Source organism: Pristiophorus japonicus, chromosome 6 (genome assembly GCF_044704955.1).
Source record: "Pristiophorus japonicus isolate sPriJap1 chromosome 6, sPriJap1.hap1, whole genome shotgun sequence".
Classification (NCBI taxonomy): domain Eukaryota; kingdom Metazoa; phylum Chordata; class Chondrichthyes; family Pristiophoridae; genus Pristiophorus; species Pristiophorus japonicus.
The window spans coordinates 221,610,208-221,628,582 of NC_091982.1; the positions used below are offsets into that span (position 1 = coordinate 221,610,208).

Here is an 18,375-nt window from a genome sequence, read left to right on the forward strand (position 1 = left end):
GGGGAGGAGAGAATGGGGGGGGGAGGAGAGAATGGGGGGGGGGAGGAGAGAATGGGGGGGGGAGGAGAGAATGGGGGGGGGAGGAGAGAATGGGGGGGGGAGGAGAGAATGGGGGGGGGAGGAGAGAATGGGGGGGGGGGAGGAGAGAATGGGGGGGGGAGGAGAGAATGGGGGGGGGAGGAGAGAATGGGGGGGGGAGGAGAGAATGGGGGGGGGAGGAGAGAATGGGGGGGGGAGGAGAGAATGGGGGGGGGAGGAGAGAATGGGGGGGGGGAGGAGAGAATGGGGGGGGGAGGAGAGAATGGGGGGGGGAGGAGAGAATGGGGGGGGGAGGAGAGAATGGGGGGGGGAGGAGAGAATGGGGGGGGAGGAGAGAATGGGGGGGGGAGGAGAGAATGGGGGGGGGAGGAGAGAATGGGGGGGGGAGGAGAGAATGGGGGGGGGAGGAGAGAATGGGGGGGGGAGGAGAGAATGGGGGGGGGAGGAGAGAATGGGGGGGGGAGGAGAGAATGGGGGGGGGAGGAGAGAATGGGGGGGGGAGGAGAGAATGGGGGGGGGGAGGAGAGAATGGGGGGGGGAGGAGAGAATGGGGGGGGAGGAGAGAATGGGGGGGGGAGGAGAGAATGGGGGGGGAGGAGAGAATGGGGGGGGGAGGAGAGAATGGGGGGGGAGGAGAGAATGGGGGGGGGGGAGGAGAGAATGGGGGGGGGGAGGAGAGAATGGGGGGGGGGGAGGAGAGAATGGGGGGGTGAGTGAGACTACTGTGAGTGAAACTAGTGAGTGAAACTAGTGAGTGAGAGAGACTAAAAGAGTAAATAAGGCTTTATTATTGCCTAACACTAGAAAATACTACAATCCATTTAAAAATACATCAAATTATGGAGAACTATAAAGATCTGTGTAATATCAAACAAACACAGAAACATTGACATAGAAACATAGAAAATAGGTGTAGGAGTAAGCCATTCGGCCCTTCTAGCCTGCACCGCCATTCAATGAGTTCATGGCTGAACATGCAACTTCAGTACCCCATTCCTGCTTTCTCGCCATACCCCTTGATCCCCCTAGTAGTAAGGACTTCATCTAACTCCTTTGAATATATTTAGTGAATTGGCCTCAACAACATTCTATGGTAGAGAATTCCACAGGTTCACCACTCTCTGGGTGAAGAAGTTTCTCCTCATCTCGGTCCTAAATGGCTTACCCCTTATCCTTAGACTGTGACCCCTGGTTCTGGACTTCCCCAACATTGGGAACATTCTTCCTGCATCCAACCTGTCTAAACCCATCAGAATTTTAAACATTTCTATGAGATCCCCTCTCATTCTTCTGAACTCCAGTGAATACAAGCCCAGTTGATCCAGTCTTTCTTGATAGGTCAGTCCCACCATCCCGGGAATCAGCCTGGTGAACCTTCGCTGCACTCCCTCAATAGCAAGAATGTCCTTCCTCAGGTTAGGAGACCAAAACTGTACACAATACTCCAGGTGTGGCCTCACCAAGGCCCTGTACAACTGTAGCAACACCTCCCTGCCCCTGTACTCAAATCCCCTCGCTATGAAGGCCAACATGCCATTTGCTTTCTTAACCGCCTGCTGTACCTGCATGCCAACCTTCAGTGACTGATGTACCATGACACCCAGGTCTCGTTGCACCTTCCCTTTTCCTAATCTGTCACCATTCAGATAATAGTCTGTCTCTCTGTTTTTACCACCAAAGTGGATAACCTCACATTTATCCACATTATACTTCATCTGCCATGCATTTGCCCACTCACCTAACCTATCCAAGTCACTCTGCAGCCTCATAGCATCCTCCTCGCAGCTCACACTGCCACCCAACTTAGTGACATCCGCAAATTTGGAGATACTACATTTAATCCCCTCGTCTAAATCATTAATGTACAATGTAAACAGCTGGGGCCCCAGCACAGAACCTTGCGGTACCCCACTAGTCACTGCCTGCCATTCTGAAAAGTACCCATTTACTCCTGCTCTTTGCTTCCTGTCTGACAACCAGTTCTCAATCCATGTCAGCACACTACCCCCAGTGCTTTAACTTTGCACATTAATCTCTTGTGTGGGACCTTGTCGAAAGCCTTCTGAAAGTCCAAATATACCACATCAACTGGTTCTCCCTTGTCCACTCTACTGGAAACATCCTCAAAAAATTCCAGAAGATTTGTCAAGCATGATTTCCCTTTCACAAATCCATGCTGACTTGGACCTATCATGTCACCTCTTTCCAAATGCGCTGCTATGACATCCTTAATAATTGATTCCATCATTTTACCCACTACCGATGTCAGGCTGACCGGTCTATAATTCTCTGTTTTCTCTCCCTTCTTTTTAAAACCTGTCAGATCTGTGTCCATACCGCCCATTTAAGATCCACTTAAGATCTAGTAAGACCTGCTTTTTCAAGATGGTCGATGGTAAACGGATCTTAATGATGAAACTTCCATTTTTGGTGGTATTTAGGCGGTAATGTATGGGCAGACAATATCGTATACCGCCCAGCGGTAATGACTGTGGAATTTACCGCCGGGTGGTATCTGGGCAGTAAATGTGTTTTTTTTGACGAAACTTGTATTTCTGGGCGGTAAATGGGCAGTAAATAGACGATTTGAGAGGAAACTCTAGCTCCATATATTTTATAGTCTCTTGAACACGCTTGAACACCCTTAGTTCACCTTAACTCTATTTATTTGGGAGATCTCAGGCAGCCATGTTGAGCTTAAGATGGCATTACTTCACAGACCCTCTCTCTCAATACAGCTCCCTATACCTCCTAGCTAGAGGGCGCTAAACAGTATATCGATACAACTACAACTCACCAAGCCACTTCCAAAGGGGCACACAGATGTGTCCAAGAACACAAAGTGTTAAAGATAAATGTTTCAATGTTTGACACCACAGTAATAGAAACTTTACATGAACATTGTATAAAACAACCAAGTACCAACCGATCCTTTTGTGTTGTTAGTTGGTGTGATTGGACTAGGATGAGGGTGAATGTGAGGACTGGCTTGTGAGATGGGGAAGTAATATTGTAGATAGAGAGGGATGGGTGGAGGTGCAAGGTAAGTTGGTGTGAGTAAGGATATGCAGGAGTAGGGTAAGGAAGGCAGAGTGATGGGGATGTGATGAGTGGCACAGCAGAATGAGGTTAAGTGTGGCTTTAGTAACATTTCATGATCGATTATCATAGAAAGGATTGCACCTCTGCAGTCTGGCACTCCTGACGACATCCCTGCTTGTGCCCTCCTGTGCAATGTGCAACCAGGCTGCGTTGGTGTCCTGGGGAGGTCTCTTCCGCCTATTGGAAGGGAAGAGAACCTCCCTGCATGCTGTGACTCCTTCCATAAACATATGGAGGGAGTCATGGGAGTGCCTGGGTCAGCCGTGCACCTTTGTGCAGTGCTTGTCAGAGTTTGCAACACTTCAATGCTGTAGAACACTGACAGCACAACTGTCAAAGTAAATTTGCGCATGGTCCCTTTAAGGAAATCAACTGTTGACGCATCATCATATGATGTCATCAAACCCATTTCCTTCAATTGGCCGATAAACGCGTTGGGTGAATCAGGGGAAAATCATTTTGGACAGCGGACTTGAACCAGCAGCGAGGAGGGACCCACCACCAACGTTGCCTGCCACGGACCCACTGGAGGTAGGGGAAATTGCGGCCTTTGAAATAGCTAACAATTAGTCCCAGACCCCACCCTTTCCTCATAGGCCCTGCAAATTCTCCTTTTCAAGTGTATATTCCCTTTTGAAAGTTACTATTGAATCTACTTCTACCATCCATTCAGGGGGTGCATTCGAGATACAACAACTCAATACATCAAAAAAAATTCTCATCTTCCCTTTTGTTCTTTTGCCAATTATCTTAAATCTGTGCCCTTTGGTTACTGACCTTCCTGCCAATGGAAACGTATTTCCTTATTTACTGAATCAAAACCCCTTGTAATTTTGAACACATCAATTAAATCTCCCCTTAACCTTCTCTGCTCTAAGGATAATAATCCCGGTTTCTCTCATCTCTGCACATAACTGAACTCGCTCATCCCTGGCAAATTTCCTCCGTACCCTCTGCAAGGTATTGACATCATTCTTAAAGTGTGATTCCCAGAATTGGACACAATATTCCAACTGAGGCCTATCCAGTGATCTTTAAAGGATTATCATGACTTCCTCACTGTTGTACCCTGCTGGGCGGCCCCCTGCCTGTGAGCACCATCAGAGCAGGCCCAGGAGTGGAAGGAGCAGCGTGGCGGCCTGGCCCAGCAGGCTGAGCAGCCCCCAACCTGTGAGCACCATCGGAGCAGGCCGGGGAGTGGAAGGAGCAGTGTGGCGGTTTACCACTCCAGGGAGCAGCATGTGCTGGAGCAGGAAAGCAACAGCAGCAAAGAGGGATGTCACCAAGATCCAGGTCGGTGATTGGAGCGTGGGCAGATACAGCAGGAATGGCGAGGTCGGGGCAAAGGAGCGGTGAGAGATCGTGGAGCGACGTGATCGGGGCCCAGGAGAGGCGTGAGCTCGGGGCCGAGAAGAGGCAAGGGCCCGGGACAGCACGGGCCAGCCCACACTGCGATATGCGTGTGCACTAGGTCCGTACAGCAGAGCTGGTCTCCAGTCGTCTTGGTTAATCCTTGCCACTGGACCAAGACCGAGCTCTGTCAAGACTGTGTAGTGGCTGGTGTGCAACAGCCATCACACGTTAAATAAATAAATGCACAGTCATCTTCCACCCTTCAAGATGTAGTTCGGACCTGGAATTTTAGGTCCTTCATTGAAACACCTGTGAACTTTTTGACATGGAAGCAAGTCATCCTCGATTCGAGGGACTGCCTATGATGATGATGATGATGATGACTCAATGCCGCTATATAAAAAGCCAATAATCCTGTATGCCTTTTAACAGCCTGCTCAACTTATTCTGCCACCTTCAAAGATTTTTGTATGCGAACCCCCAGGTTTCTCAATTCCTGCATCCCCTTTAAAATTGTACCATTTGGTTTACATTCTCTCTCCTCATTTTCCCTACCAAAATGCATCACTTCACATTTCTTCACGTTAAATTTCATCTGCCATGTATCTGCTCATTTCATGTCTATCAGTCTTTGCTTATTCCTGTGCTCTCAGGGTTGCTTTGTCCATAGCCACTTGTGCACTACCTTCTACCCTGTAATCCATTTTGTCTGGTATTAGATGGGGGAGGTCAGGGAGATAACCTATCAAGTTTAAATGATTTTCAATTGCTGTCTCACTGTTCCTCCAAAGTCTTTTTGTTCCCATTTGATTAAGGTGTAGCCAGTCCTTGTCTTATTTATTCTGATAATGTTCCCAGTTATTTATGAAGGGAGCATTGTTATTTTGATACCAGGTTACTGTTATGTTCACAATAAATCCACAGGACTATATCGCAAGCTCAAACTGTTGTGACCTTGGTCTCTTTATTCAGACTCCAGAGTGAGGAAGCAGCATGGTGAATCACTTTTTATACCTACTTGCCCCAGGGTGCACAGGTGACCCTTAGGTATCCCACAGGTGTGCCCCCAAGTGGCAAGTCTTACATTTGGGTAAGGTTTACATACACATAACATCACTCCCCCCCAAAGTCTTATGTACAAGTTATTTGCAAGTTGAGGCGATCTGGCACCCCACATCCTCAGGTCGATCGCCTGGGTTGAAGTCCTAACATGGTGGGTTCATCCTTATGATTGACGGCGAAGTTGATCGTGTTAGTGGATCGCTGGGGACCAGGTCCTTTCACAGTGGTTCCTGGTTATCTGCCGTTCGCAGTTTGGTCTTGTCCAACTGCTTGACTCGTTAGCCGGTACATGGTTTCACAATCAAATGCTCCGTTTTCATCACATACACTCCATTCCCTCCCTTGGCTGATCGCGGCCCAACTGGGGCCCTGAACATGGTCTACTTGTTCTGATGTCGCATGGAGGGGCCGTGAACTTATGGTGCACTCTCTGCTGATGGTATGCGAATTCTGCCTGGTGATTGCGTAACAATCTGAGTCTGTAGGGGGTCTACCGTGGCATGCATGGTGGTGGGTTTACTGATTTGGGCGCTGACCCTGAGGTCTGGCAAGCCCAGGATGGCCGCAATGGCCTTGAGACTTTCGGTAGTGGCAGGAGGCCTAATGATCCCCATGGACATTGGGCCGTAGTATGGGGGCCCCGGACCACTGACTGCGTAGCCGCCCTGCCTTGTTTTGCAACGTTGGGATGGGTCTACCGTCTCTTTGGCAGATAGGTTGCCACATCCCGTCTAGCAGTTCATCTTTGGCCGACGGTAACATGGGATCCTGGCTGGTCCAGGTCCTAAGCTGGGGGGCCGTTACGGTTGACCTCTCACTTTCTAGCACTTCCACGACCACGAGTGGGTCTGCAGGCTGCGCCGTTTCCACCCCGGGGGTGGGCAACGGTGGCAGCTGAGAGCACAGGTGTCGCTCTCTGTGCCTGACCCATGGCGGATCATGTTACAGTGCACAGACAGTGTTGGACATTCTCGAAACAACGCATCGATAATGGTGCCTCTGCTCTCCCAAGCTTGTGGGATGAGCAGTTTGTCTGACTCGAGCACATATTTGGACACTCTTTAGTACGTCTCTTTAGTCCCGTGAACACAGGCTGCTGCTTTGTTTAACTTATTGGATACATGTTCAATCGTTTGGGGCTCGCCCGCTACTTTTGCTTGCTGCACAACACTCCCGGCTCCGTGCAGTAACATCTCACTTGCTACGAACACTTTGTTAGATACATATACAACTGGTTGGGGTTCGCCCGCTACTTTGGCTGGCTGTACAACACACCCGACCCCGTGTAATAACACATCACTTGTTACAAGTACTTTGTCAGATACACATACGACCGGTTGGTGTTCGCCCACTACTTTGGCTTGTTGTAAGGTACCCTCAAACCCATATAATGGTACATCATTGGCCGCGAAAGACTGCTCACAAGGGTTACATAGTGCACACAATTTATTGGAGCGTAGTGGGTTCCTGGCCTTCTCAGCGGCCGCCCCTTTACCTTTGCCCCAAACCCAGTCGTCTTCCTTGCTGGGTGACACACTCCAACGTTCCGTTGCGGCAAACTTCCGTGGTCTGGACGCACTCTTGTCCCGTGGTCTGGACATACCTTTGTCCCATGGTCTGGATGCCGTCTCGGCCCGTGGTCTGGACATTCTCTCGTCCGTGTCCGTGATGCCGACGGCTGTGATCTTTCTCCCAGTTATTTTGCCTCTGGCATCGGGAAGATGTATTCGGATTGTTTTGGTCGGAGTCCCACTCCACATGGTCAACCTGGAGCCTCTTCCATCGTCGCGAAAGGGTCGTCGGCTTCGGGTGGAGGGTACCGCGCCTGTACCGCTGCTCGGTTGAACTTTACCTCCTCGTGGTTGTGATGAGCAGTCTGTGCCTCAGGGATCTGAAAATGGATCTGCACTTTGATACCTGGTTCAGCTGGAAGCGGGGGTTTATTCGGCCTTTGGGAAAGGGAGGCCTCGTTCACCGGAGAGGGTACCCAGAGGTCTTTCCAGTTCCATCGAATCTTCCCCATCCACCTACTTCCAAGCTGCGTTGGCCCATCACCTGAAATGATCCACAGTGGTAAATCATGCACCGTTCCCTCATGGAATACTCTTATGTCCGCACTACCAATAACTGGTATCAGTTCCTTGGTGTAAGTGCGCAGCTTTGCCTGAATCGGGATCAGCTTGGGTTGCTGTGCTTCGTTGCTCCACAGCCTCTCAAAAGCCTTCTGGCTCATGACTGATTGACTTGCCCCCGTGTCTAGTTCCATGGAGACTGAAGTGCTGTTAAGTTCAACTTTTAACATTACCGGAGGGCTTTTGGTGGTGAAGGTATGTATCCTCTTCGTCCTCAGGTTAAGTTGCCTCTCGTTCATCGTGATCCTCGCTGGATCAGTCGTCCTCTCCTGACTCTGCCACGTGGTGAGTCAGAGATCATTTGCACATTCGCTGGAGGTGCCCCATTGTTCCTCAACCCTTGCACACATCGGCCTTGAATCTACATTGATGAGCTCTATCGCTGCCCCCGCAGCGCCAAAATGGTGCTAATTGATACGCATTCACGGCCCATGGCAGACTCTGAGTCACTCTAGGCCTAGGTCTGGCCTCTGCAATCAGATGGGCCCTGCCCTGTGCCATTCTGCCTGCTGCAAACATTATTTTGTGCACGGTGCTCGCTGGTGAGCTTCGATTCTGTGAAGGTATCGGTTTCGTGTTATCACTCGTGGATATGAAGGCTTGGGCTATCTTGATGGCTTTGCTCAGATCTAGGGATTCGGCAGACAGCAGTTATAGAACAATGACCTCGTGGCCAATTCCAAGCACGAAAAGGTCCCGCAACATTTCCCCCAAGGATCCTGCAAAGTCACACTGCCCTGCAAGACTTTATAGGTCAGTGACAAAACTTGCCACGTTCTGGCCCCAGGAGCGTTGGTGCGTGTAAATGTGATACCTGGCCATCAGGATGCTCGAGATGTTCCTTAGCCAGCGTACACAGCTCTGCGTAAGATTTGTCCGTTATTTTGACCGGTGCCAACAAATTTTTTAAGAGGCCATATACCGATGACCCACATACGGTGAGGAGAATTGCCCTGCGCCATCTCAGCCTTGTCCAATCTGTTGGCCATGAAATACTGATCAAGGCACTCAACGAAGGCTTCCCTATCATCACCATCAACAAATCTCTCAAGAATGCCAATGGCAGCCATTACCGCGTGTAAGTTCGTGATCCGTTACGCATTGCCAATTTGTTATGTTCAGTTATGTTAGGGGTGGTAAGAGAAGGGATAACCAGCCGTGGATAACCAAGGAAATAAAGGAGAGTATCAAATTAAAAACCAATGCGTATAAGGTGGCCAAGGTTAGTGGGAAACTAGAAGATTGGGAAAATTTTAAACGACAGCAAAGAATGACTAAGAAAGCAATAAATAAAGGAAAGATAGATTACGAAGGTAAACTTGCGCAAAACATAATAGATAGTAAAAGCTTTTACAGATATATAAAATGGAAAAGAGTGACTAAAGTAAATATTGGTCCCTTAGAAGATGAGAAGGGGGATTTAATAATGGGAAATGTGGAAATGGCCGAGACCTTAAACAATTATTTTGTTTCGGTCTTCACAGTGGAAGACACAAAAACCATGCCAAAAATTGCTGGTCACAGGAATGTGGGAAGGGAGGACCTTGAGACAATCACTATCACTAGGGGAGTAGTGCAGGACAGGCTAATGGGACTCAAGGTAGACAAGTCCCCTGGTCCTGATGAAATGCATCCCAGGGTATTAAAAGAGATGGCGGAAGTTATAGCAGATGCATTCGTTATAATCTACCAAAATTCTCTGGACTCTGGGGAGGTACCAGCGGATTGGAAAGCAGCTAATGTAACGCCTCCGTTTAAAAAAGGGGGCAGACAAAATGCAGGTAACTATAGGCCGGTTAGTTTAACATCTGTAGTGGGGAAAATGCTTGAAGCTATCATTAAGGAAGAAATAGCGGGACATCGAGATAGAAATAGTGCAATCAAGCAGGCGCAGCATGGATTCATGAAGGGGAAATCATGTTTAACTAATTTACTGGAATTCTTTGAGGATATAACGAGCATGGTGGATAGAGGTGTACCAATGGATGTGGTATATTTAGATTTCCAAAAGGCATTCGATAAGGTGCCACACAAAAGGTTACTGCAGAAGATAAAGGTACGCGGAGTCAGAGGAAATGTATTAGCATGGATAGAGAATTGGCTGGCTAACAGAAAGCAGAGAGTCGGGATAAATGGGTCCTTTTCGGGTTGGAAATCGGTGGTTAGTGGTGTGCCACAGGGATCGGTGCTGGGACCACAACTGTTTACAATATACATAGATGACCTGGAAGAGGGGACAGAGTGTAGTGTAACAAAATTTGCAGATGACACAAAGATTAGTGGGAAAGCGGGAAGTAGAGGACACAGAAAGGCTGCAAAGAGATTTAGATAGGTTAAGCGAATGGGCTAAGGTCTGGCAGATGGAATACCATGTCGGAAAGTGTGAGGTCATCCACCTTGGGAAAAAAAAACAGTAAAGGGAATATTATTTGAATGGGGAGAAATTACAACATGCTGTGGTGCAGAGGGACCTGGGGGTCCTTGTGCATGAAACTCTTTTAGGGTCCTTGTGCACGAATCCCAAAAAGTTAGTTTGCAGGTGCAGCAGGTAATCAGGAAGGCGAATGGAATGTTGGCCTTCATTGCGAGAGGGATGGAGTACAAAAGCAGGGAGGTCCTGCTGCAACTGTATAGGATATTGGTGAGGCCTCACCTGGAGTACTGCGTGCAGTTTTGGTCACCTTACTTAAGGAACGATATACTAGCTTTGGAGGGGGTACAGAGATGATTCACTAGGCTGATTCCGGAGATGAGGGGGTTACCTTATGATGACAGATTGAGTAGACTGGGTCTTTACTCGTTGGAGTTCAGAAGGATGAGGGGTGATCTTATAGAAACATTTAAAATAATGAAAGGGATAGACAAGATAGAGGCAGAGAGGTTGTTTCCACTGGTCGGGGAGACTAGAACTAGGGGGCACAGCCTCAAAATACGGGGGAGCCAATTTAAAACCGAGTTGAGAAGGAATTTCTTCTCCCAGAGGGTTGTGAATCTGTGGAATTCTCTGCCCAAGGAAGCAGTTGAGGCTAGCTCATTGAATGTATTCAAGTCACAGATAGATAGATTTTTAACCAATAAGGGAATTAAGGGTTACGGGGAGCGGGCGGGTAAGTGGAGCTAAGTCCACGGCCAGATCAGCCATGATCTTGTTGAATTGCGGAGCAGGCTCAAGGGGCTAGATGGCCTACTCCTATTCCTAATTCTTATGTTCTTATGTTATTTGTTCCATGTGTTATGTTCAGAATAAATCCACAGGACTATATCACAAGCTCAAACTGTTGTGACCTTGGTCTCTTTATTCACACTCTAGAGTGAGGAAACAGCATGGTGAGTCACCTTTTATACCTGCTTGCACCAGGGTGCACAGGTGACCCTTAGGTCTCCCACAGGTATGCCCCCTAGTGGCAAGTCTTACATTTGGGTAAGGTCGACATACATACATTACAGTTACCAGCTATTTAACATCCTTAATTTGCATTATTGAACTCCTTTCCCAAACTCTGGAAGCATACCAGGCAACATTTGTATTTCCTGTCTTTGAGATTTGAGGCAATTCTTAGGTATGTGCCTTTTAAGGTTGCTATTGGATTTCTCTCTCAGTCATTAACCCATGCATGGATGGCAAGCTTTGGGCTGTTTCTAATGCTTTCAGTATCCTTTCCTACCTTTCCTCAATGTGTACTGCTCGAGCTCCAGGTAGACAGTTCGGCATCCTGTGGGCACGGTCTTTCCAGCACACCGGCTTTCTTGTTTCCTAAGCAAAGAATCCTCAACAACCCTAGTCTCTTTGTGATTGATAAACCGTGTCCAAACTGTTTACACTGGTATTCTACCTGCCCTTTCTTTCAAGGTCTTGTTTCCTTCTGTGCCTGGAATCATTATTGGGATCTCATGAATATCTTTTTAGGCTTTCTTCCCAATCTTGTTTTCTTTCCCAACCATAATCTATCCAATATCCCCAATGCCTTGCTTCCCCTCTGCAAAGAATATTACCTGTCCCTGGTTATACTGGTCTCCAGCTCCACTCCTCACTCATTCTCAAGGTCTAATGATTGTTGGCCATTTTGTTGGCTTACAATTGCTCATTTACCAAGTATATTGTCCGGTCACCCTCAAAAATCCAATCAGTTTTATCTACCATAGTAAATTCCTGTATTAGCTCTCTAATGCCATAACTCTTTAAAAAAAATCTACAGTAACAACAACTTGCATTTATATTGCCGTTAACATAGTAAATCATCCCAAAATTCTTCACAAGAGAATTAACAAAATTTGAGACCTAGATCACAAGGTCTAATGATTGTTGGCCATTTTAAAGGGATGAAGGAAATCAGAGATGCACAAGAGGCTAGAATTGGAGGAACACAGAGTTCGCAGAGGGTTGTAGGGCTGGAGGAAGTTACACAGATAGGGAGGGGCAAGGAATGGATTTGAACAGAAGGATGAAAATTTTAAATTTGAGGTGTAGCTGGACCAGGAACCAATATAGATCAGCGCACACAGGTAATGGGTGAACGGAACTTGGTGTGAGTTTGTATATGGGTAGCAGAGTGGATGACCTGAAGTTTATGGAGGGTGGAAGCTGCGAGGCCAGTAGAGCATTGGAATAGACCAGTCTGGAGGTAACATATACATGGAAGAGGGTTTCAGGGATGAGGAAGGGGCGCAGACGGGAAATATTACGGAGGTAGAAGTAGGCTGTCTTGGTAATGGAGAGGGTATGGGGTCAGAAGCTGAGTTCAAGGTCAAATAGGATGTTGAAGTTGCGAACAGTCTGATTCAGCCTCAGATCGTAGCCAAGGAGGGTATATAATCAGTGGTTAAGGAATGTAGTTTGTGGCAGGGGCCGAAAACAATGGCTTCGGTCTTCCCAATATTTGGAGTACATTTCTGCTCACCCCATATGGAATGTCCAACATAACAAATCAGATGCAGATGGTGGTGAGGTAGAGCTGGGTGTACATGTGGAACCTGACATTGTGTTTTTTGGATGATGTCACTGAGATACTGCATGTAAATGAAAAATAGGAGGGGCCAAGGATAGATCTTTGGGGGGATTGCAGAGTTAATGGTACAGGAGTGGGAAGAGAAACCATTGCATGAGATTCTCTGACAATGATTAATTAACAGACAAAGTCATCTCATAACCTCAATTTTAATTTTACTTTTGTCAGATGTAACACTTAGTGATGTTTCTGCTGTTTATGGTATTGGATCATAATTTGCGGCCCCTACGGGTGGGTACAAGGTGCGCACGCGTCTGTAGGGGCTGCGCAAGTTCTGCGTTTAGGCATGCGCTGCACACGCGCTAAAACCCGGAACTTGTGATCTATCAAGAATCTTCTTGACAGATCGCATGCATTCCCAGGAAAAGGACACTTGTGGGCAGAGAGTTGGGCTATTTGCCCAACTTCTGCCCAGCAAATGCCTGAAATTCTTACGCCTGGTAAAAGCATAAGGACATTTAAATATATGTTTTTATTCATTTAAACATTAAAACACATGTAAAATAAGGTTAGTTTATTTTTAGAATCTTTAAATATGTAAATGTATTTTTCAAAAAATTAAATTTCTGGTGTAAATATTTAATGAGATGCATTTTTGATTAATTTTAAATATGTGATTTAAAAAATATATTTTAAATATGTGTATTTTTGGGAGTATTCCCATTCATACATATGGGGATTCCGTACATACAGAATCCCCCTTCTTTCATTGGATAGGTAGCCCACGTGATCCCAGGGGCGCTTGCGAACCGCGTGCGCCCCTGGGATACATGGGCCTCTGAGTTGGCCTATGCGTAGAGGCCCAGGAGCGCAAGTGTCCGAACCTCAGGGACCATCATGTAGGTTCGTAGATATTTTGCAAGTCAGAGGCATCTGCTCGTGGGAAGCCTCCGACCGCAATTTCAGGCCCATTACATTATTGCCTCTTTTGTTCCCTTTTCGCCTTGACTGCTTCAGGTAAATACTCAAAAACTGAACGACAGATTTCAATCTAACAGTTTATCTCCGTATTTATAATAAAGGTTATACTTGGATCAAGATTTCTGTAGACTGTACAAAAAATGATTAGCTTGCAAAATGTCAATACCAACCCATTCACTTATTAATCTCCCTGAGGGATACTGTTGCACTGATTAACTGCACTTGTCTGCCATTTTACAAGTTACATTTTCCTATCTACAGCCAAATAATTTTGTTGTCAGAAGTGAGTTGATTAATATCAGATTGAATGGTTTCTGGTTTGAGGCAAATGTTGAAATTCTTTATGAAGAAACAAACTTTTTGAACAACAGTAAAATACTGTGGATGTTAGAAATCTGAAATCAAGAAAGAAAATGCTGGAAGTACTCAGCAGGTCAGGCAGCATCTGTTAAGAGAGAAACAAAGTGAACGTTTCGGGTCTATGAACTTTCATCAGAACTGGAAAAAGTTAGACATGCAGACCGGTTTTAAGCAAGTAGGGAGACAGGGGAAAAGGAAGAAAAAACAAATGGGAAAGCCTGTGATAGAGTGGAAAGCAGGAGAAATTAACAACTTATATTTATATAGCGCCTTTAACGCAGTGAAAGGTGCCAAGGCTCTTCACAGGAATATTATGAGATTAAAAAATTTGACACCAAGCTGCATAAGTAGAAAGGAGTGCAGGTGACCAAAAGCTTTGTCAAAGAGGTAGGTTTTAGGAATGTCTTGAACGAGGAAAGAGTGGTAGAGAGGCAGAGAGGTTTAGGCAGGGAGTTCCAGAGCTTGGGGCTGAGGCAACCAAAGGCACGGCCACCAATAGTTGCATGATTATAATCAGGGATGCTCAAGAGGGCAGAATTAGAGGATCGCAGAGATCTCGGGGGGTTGTGGGGCTGGAGGAGATTATAGAGATAGGGAGGGGCGAGGCCATGGAGGAATTAAAAAATAAATGAGAATTTTGAAATCGAGGTGTTGCTTACCCAGAAGCCAATGTAGGTCAGCGAGCACAGGGGTGATGGGTGAGTGGGACTTGGTGCGAGTTAGGACACGGGCAGCTGAGTATAGGACAAAAGGGATGATGATGCAAGGTGAAAGGAGATGGCAATGGGACAAGTAAAGCAACAAAAGATAGGTGTAAATGGCAATAGCAAAATCATTGCCAACAGCTACAGTCTGAAAAAAATGGGGCGATGTTTATGATCTGAAATTGTTGAACTCAGTGTTGAGCCCAGAAGGCTGTAATGTGCCTAATTGAAAGATGAGGTGCTGCTCCTCAAGCTTCCGTTGAGCTTCATTGGAACAGTTGTAGGAGGCCAAAGACAGAGGTCAGAGTGGGAGTGGAGCGGAGAATTCAAATGACAGGCCACCAGAACCTTAGGGCAACCAGAAGCTTGGGGTCCCACTTGCGGTTCCTCGCAAAGTGATCACCCAATCTGCATTTAGTGTCCCCAATGTAGAGGAGACCACATCTTGAGCAGCGAATACAGTATATTAAATTGAAAGAAGTACAAGTAAAGTGCTGTTTACCTGGAAGGAGTGTTTGGGGCCCTCAACGATAGGAAGGGAGGAGGTAAAAGGGCAGGTGTTGCATCTCCTGTGCTTGCATGGGAAGGTGCCATGGGAAGGGGAAGGGTTATTTGGGGTGATTGAAGAGTGGACCAGGGTGTCACAGAGGGAATAGCCCCTTCCGAATGCTGAAAGCAGAGGAGAGGGGAAGATGTGTTTGGTGGTGGCATCTTGCTGGAGGTGGTGGAAATGGAGAAGGATGATCCGTTGAATGTGTAGGCTGGCAGGGTGAAAGGTGAGGACTACAGGAATCCTATTGTGGGCCTGGGAGGGAGGGTGAGAAGTGAGAACAAAAGTGTGGGAAATGGGACAGATATGGGTGACGATCCTGTTAAGCACAGTGGAGGGGAATCCTTGGTTGAGAAACAAGGAAGGCAAACAAGGAAGATAGACGATGGGCTCAAAGCTGGCCATGACTTGCTCCAATTTTTTTGGAGTAAGTTGGTTTTGCTGGCGTAAAAAACGCCACTTTCCCCAATCAACTTGCTCCAGAGTAACTCAGTTATGTACGACTTTCATTAGTTGAGTTTTTTTTTTCAAAAGGGGGTGCTCCCAGCCACTTACACCAGTTTTGGCCATTTATGCCACTTTGGCCAGCTAAAACTTACTCCAAATTGTCTTAGGGCGTATGTGGCCAGCTCTGAAAAACCTTGCGGGCAGTTAAGAAAATGGCACATTAGTACATTGGCGAACATTCGGCCTGGGATGGGGTGGGAAGGGAACCAGAGAGGACCTGAAACTAAACACCCAAGCACCAAACATTGCAAGGAAAAGCTCAAACAATTAAAATACTAATAGAAATCAAGTAAATCTTACCTTAATCTTTAAAGTCCGCCTGGGAAGGCAACGGGCCGGCCTGTGCATGAGGCCATTTGGCCCGGGATAGGGGTGGCAAGGCGCTAACCGGAGTCCAGTCGGCCAGGGCTAGGGGCGGCTGCAAATGAACGGAGGGTGTGGAAACAGAGCGACCGAACGCGGCATCGGTGGGGAGTGGGGGCGTCAGAGAGTGAGAGATGCTTGCTCTTTAAATCAACAGGGGGGGGGGAGGGGGGGAGCAGAGCGACCGAACGCGGCATCGGTGGGGAGGAGAGAGAGCGACAGATGCTGGCCTCGATATCAACGGGGGGGGGGAGTGCGAGCGACATCGGTGGGGAGAGAGAGAAATGCTGCCCTTTAAATCAACGGTGGGGCGGCACTTAATTTGAGGAGCCAACACAGGCAGGATACTGCTGCTTGTATTCAGCAGTTAATTCGGTTCACAGTTCTCCTTCTGGCATGAAAACAAAACCAGCTGCAATTACCTTTAAAAATGGCCGAGTGCCTTGTTTCGGTGCTACTGAGCATGCGCGCACATCGGCCCCGACACCAATGCACATGTGGCGAGCAGCCGGCAGAGTTTCTGACGCAGGGCCTTATCTCCGCCCCCCAATCGACTGGCCAGGCTGCGCCAAACCACGGGACATGCAGCAGAGCGGCCAGGATGGGGGCACATTTTTTCAGCGCCGTTTTCAGCGCACAAAGTCGGCGCATCTCGGGTTAGTGCTCCGAAAAAAGGGGTTGGAGAAAATTGAGCCCTATGAAAGTAAACTAGTACGAAATATAAAAACAGATAGCAAGAGTTTCTGTAGGTATATAAAAAGGAAAAGAGTGGTTTGAGTAAATGTTGGTCCCTTGGAGGATGAGACCGGAGAATTAGTAATGGGGAACATGGAGATGGCAGAAACTCTCAACAAATATTTTGTATCAGTCTTTACGGTGGAGGACACTAACAATATTCCAACAGTGGATAGTCAAGGGGCTATGGGGGGAGGAACTTAACACAATCACAATCACTAAGGAGTTGGTACTCAGTAAGATAATGGGACTAAAGGCGGATAAATCCCCTGGACCTGATGGCTTGCATCCTGGGGTCTTAAGAGAAGTAACGGCAGGGATAGTGGATGCATTGGTTGTAATTTACCAAAATTCTTTGGATTCTGGGGAGGTCCAAGCAGATTGGAAAACTGCAAATGTAATGCCCCTATTTAAAAAAGGAGGCAGACAAAAAGCAGGAAACTATAGACCAGTTAGCCTAACATCTGTGGTTGGGAAGATGTTGGAGTCCATTATTAAAGAAACAAAATAGCAGGACATTTGGAAAAGCAAAATTCAGTCAGGCAGAGTCAGCATGGATTTATGAAGGTGAAGTCATGTTTGACAAATTTGCTAGAATTCTTTGAGGATGTAACGAACAGGGTGGATAAAGGGGAACCAGTGGATGTGGTGTATTTGGACTTCCAAAAGGCATTTGACAAAGTGCCATATAAAAGGTTACTGCGCAAGATAAAAGTTCACGGGGTTGAGGCGAATATATTATCATGGATAGAGGATTGGCTAACTAACAGAAAACAGAGAGTAGAGCTAAATGGTTCATTCTTGGGTTGGCAATCAGTAACCAGTGGGGTGCCGCAGGAATCAGTGCTGGGACTCCAACTATTTACAATTTATATGAACAACTTGGAAGAAGGGACTGAGTGTAACGTAGCCAAGTTTGCCAACGATACAAAGATGAGAGGAAAAGCAATGTGTGAGGAGGACACACAAAATCTGCTAAGTGAGTGGGCAAAAATTTGACATACATGCGGAATGTTGCTGTGTGGGTGAGGACTGGGACGACTTCATGGAAAGACTCCAGCAGAGCTTTGTCATGAAGAACTGGCTGGGAGCGATAGCTGCTGACAAGCAGAGGGCGCATCGACTGACCAGCTGCGGACCACAGACATATGCGCTGATGAAAGACATGCTCGCACCCCAAAAGCCAGCGGACAAGTCGTTTGAAGAGCTCAGCCAGCTGATCAGTGAGCATCTCAAGCCGGCGAGTGGTGTACACATGGTCGGCACCGGTTCTACACACACCGGCGCCGGGAGGGACAATGCATCTCGGACTTCGTTGCGGACCTGCAGCGCTTGGCCAGTCTCTGTAAGTTCACAGATGCCTGCAGGGGGGAGATGTTAAGGGACTTTTTTATTGAGGGCATTAATCATGCCGGGATTTTCAGGAAGCTCATAGAGGCCAAGGACTTGACTTTAGAAGGCGCGGCGTTGATAGCTCAGACCTTCATGGCAGGGGAAGAGGAGACCAAGCTAATTTACGCGTGCAGCCCTGGTCCCAACAT

The 18,375-nt window shown here is 47.3% G+C and overlaps 1 protein-coding gene across 2 annotated transcripts in view; it reads right to left on the bottom strand.

The window, feature by feature from the left end:
- nmnat3 (nicotinamide nucleotide adenylyltransferase 3) overlaps window positions 1-16,537 on the bottom strand; it is a 108,215-nt gene extending 91,678 nt beyond the window's left edge. Inside the window, exon 1 of one of the 2 annotated variants that reach the window (XM_070883617.1) lies at window positions 16,522-16,537. The gene's annotated coding sequence lies outside the window, so the exon portion shown is untranslated. Of the gene's footprint in view, window positions 1-16,036; window positions 16,108-16,521 lie in introns of those variants that run through there. The other variant, XM_070883616.1, reaches the window with a different exon arrangement.
- Between the last annotated feature and the right edge of the window lie 1,838 nt (window positions 16,538-18,375).